This window comes from Cibotium barometz, chromosome 29 (assembly GCF_041138505.1).
Source record: "Cibotium barometz isolate CiBa-2024 chromosome 29, ASM4113850v1, whole genome shotgun sequence".
NCBI lineage: Eukaryota > Viridiplantae > Streptophyta > Polypodiopsida > Cyatheales > Cibotiaceae > Cibotium > Cibotium barometz.
Genome location: NC_141074.1, coordinates 34,956,604 through 34,960,036, shown reverse-complemented (window position 1 = coordinate 34,960,036; position 3,433 = coordinate 34,956,604). Strand labels below are relative to the sequence as shown.

Here is a 3,433-nt window from a genome sequence, read left to right as displayed (position 1 = left end):
GCGGCATACATGGAACTTGCAATTTGGCTTGTCCTATGCATTTGCAGTGCCTAGGCCCCTCTCTCTCTCTCTCTCTCTCTCTCTCTCTCTCTAGGGCTTGGCGGGCTATCATGTCGCACATGAGTGTGGTCTTATCGCAGAGTGCTATTTGTCGAACTTTTTTGTGGCAATTTTCAAATTTCCTTGTATTGCACAAGTTTGTCAAGCAATTTGCCTTACACAGAATTTTAGCTTTGCATTGCAGTAGGTTGTAGGCCGTTTGGTGCAATTTTGCCGCACATAGGGATTTTATGAATAGCTAAGTACAACCCACTTTCTTGCCATTAATTCAAACTTACAGATTCGTGAGGTTTGTATTAGAGCTCTATCCCACACATTAGTAGGATTTGTCTAAGTCTTGCTATTGTACATGGGACATGCTAACCCCGCACAATGAGGGAAGCCACCAATTTTGACAGTGACATTGATGAGTTTCAATTTGCCATTTCATGAGCTCTAGACTATCCATTTACTAAATTCAGAGCAGGGAGTCGAATTGGATAGGGCATGTGTCTGTGGCCACCGACAAGGGCAAAGAATGGCTGGGGAGGAGAGATATTGTGATTGTTTGGAGGGGAACACTGCGACTATTTGAGTGGATCGATGATTTTCACTTGCAGAAAAGCGATGTAACTGAGCTACTTCCACCTGAGGAAGACGAAGATGAGAGTCATTGGTACGACAGTTTACAGAAAATGGCCACACCAGAGCTTTTCAAGTTCGAACAAGATGATATAACCTCACTTCTTCCTCCTAAAGAAGAGAGAAATGAGCATCACTGGTATGACAAATTGCTTGGAAAAGAAGAACGTGAGCCAAAGATAGAGAAAGGCTGGCTGTTAATCTACACAACAAACGATCCCAAGTCGCCCTACACGCAGGACAGTGCAAGGCAACAAGTGCTGAACGAGCTCAAGTATCTACTCAAGAAATATGAAGACGAAGAGGTGAGCATAACTATAATTGGGCACAGTTTAGGAGCTTCATTAGCGGTGGTGAATGCGTTTGATATTGTGGAAAATGGGCTGAATAAGAGGGAAGGTAAGGAACCGATACTTGTAACTGCGGTAGTTTTTGGGTGTCCATTAGTGGGCAACGAAGCTTTCAAGAAGAGATGTGAAGAAATGGAGGGATTAAGGGTTTTGAGAGTGAAGAATAAACGTGATTTGATAGCGTTATATCCACCCACATTGATGGGTTATTCAATAGTGGGCGAAGAGCTACTTGTAGATCCACAAACAATCACCCTATTTGAAGGATTCAAAGACAATAGGTGATTGGCATAATTTAGAGGCGCATTTGCATTTGGTAGCAGGGACGCATGGGCCTGATCTTCCTTTCAAGCTTGCGGTTTCTAGAGATCCGGCTCTTGTGAACAAATCATGTGATTTTCTTAGTGAAGAGCTTCATATTCCGGCAAGTTGGTGGCAAGATAAGAGCAAAGGTTTGGTCCAGAACGCAGCCGGCCGCTGGCAATTACCTGATCGACAAGTTCCTCCTCCTGAACCAGAACCCATGCGCGAGCTTTCATGATTTCTTTCCATTTTGGCTATGGTGATTGAAGATTCCAGCTGATCTGTAAAATTGCGCAGCTTCAAAGATGAAAACGATGAAGACGATGATGTTTGCATGCAGCAATTGTCTAGTATAAGCTTTTTTCAAGCTGACAAAAAGTAAAAGGTGCTCTCTGCCATCTTGTCATTATCTGTCTGACTTTCTCAGATTCGTATAGATTTCATTGCTCAGCTCTCGCATTCTCAAAATCCGATATTAAATCCATTTTGTAGTTTTTAAAATGGACTTTGTGCTTGGGATGAATCGGATCTGAAAACTTAAGTCCTTTGGACAAAATTCAAAATAAGATATACATTGAAAATTCGAAAGTTTGTTAAACAAGGGGCGGACCGACAGAAAGGTATCGGAGGTAGTAACAAAGGGCAGAAAATGTGAAACTTTTAGCCCAGCCAAGGGTTTGTTTATTGTTGTGCTAATTGTGGTATCCTTGGTTTTTTTAACGAACTTGACCTGAAAAAGATGTTAGTATGTAAATTAGTTTACTTCTTAATGAGTTGTAATGTAAGTTAACTATATTTAACTAGAAATTAGCTTACTTATTTGGAGTAAATGTGAGTATGTTGCATTGTTTTTTAAAAAAAAATATGTTACTATATTGTTGTTATACATCTCTAGCAGTGGTCTTAATTTCATTCAAAGCAAGATCACATTGGTTTTGCCACCTTGTTTCAAAAAGTCAAAGTTCAACTTTTATTATTGAATAGGTTTGAGTATTACCGTATCTAGTTTGTAGAACTTGTTCACATGCTTAACCCTTGCGCGTGCGCGCGCGAGAGTGAGAGCGAGAGAGCGAGAGAGAGAGAGAGAGAGAGAGAGAGAGAGAGAGAGAGATCATCACTTAGTGTATCAATGTATGTATGTGTATACATTCTAGCACACACCAAAACAACCCCCCCTTACATCCACTATTCGGATTAGAGATGCACACATGTTGCATGAGTAGAACACAATTGAGCAACGCTTGGCTCTTACAAGAACCTTAGTATTGTACTTCGTGCTAGAGAGATTGAATCTTATGCTACTAGTCAACCATCAATATCCATATGGGCAACCAAATTTGTTAAGTTGTTACATCATTGTATTTTACTAGCCAAAGAACATGCAGCAAGGTGAGAAGATATCTTGACACATGTTGGAGTCTATGTGAAGTAAAAGGGTTCATTATTGACCTATATTAAGGAATTGTCCATTGAATTTTGTTTAGCCTTTTAGAACATAAGCCTTAGATTTTCTATTCCTTACCTTTCAACTTAAAATTTAATTCTATTATTGCTAGTGTAAGAAGATTAATACCTTTGATTAGAGAGAGAGAGAGAGAGAGAGAGAGGTCAGTACTCTTAGCTTGTGTATGAATGTAGGATTGCATAATATGTACTAAGATACATAAAAACAAACTTGTCATTCACATGTGGGTGCACACATGTTGGATGAGTAAGAAACAATTGACCAAGGCAAGAGAGAGGTCATTACTCTTAGCTTGTGTATGAATGTAGGTATGCATAATATGTACTAAGATACATAAAAGCAAACTCATCATTCACATGCGAGTGCACATATATGTTGGATGAGTAAGAAACAATTGACCAAGGAAAGAGGCTCTTATAAGAGGCACAAAAAAGTACTCTTGCTAGTTGAGAGACTTAGTCTTATTCTACTAATCAACCTATCACTATCCATAGGGACAAGCAAAGTCGTTATACTATTACATTATGATATTAAAAAGTACATTCTTACTTTGTGGCAAGGGAAAAGTTTTCTTGATATAAACATGGTGTCATGTGATGACCAAGAGTTGTATTATTGGCATTTATTAAAGCAT

At 39.2% G+C, this 3,433-nt stretch overlaps 1 pseudogene; it reads left to right on the top strand.

Annotated features, from left to right (window-relative positions):
- Positions 1-346: 346 nt before the first annotated feature.
- On the top strand, positions 347-1,827 carry LOC147622089 (phospholipase A1-II 4 pseudogene; annotated as a pseudogene).
- Positions 1,828-3,433: the final 1,606 nt, after the last annotated feature.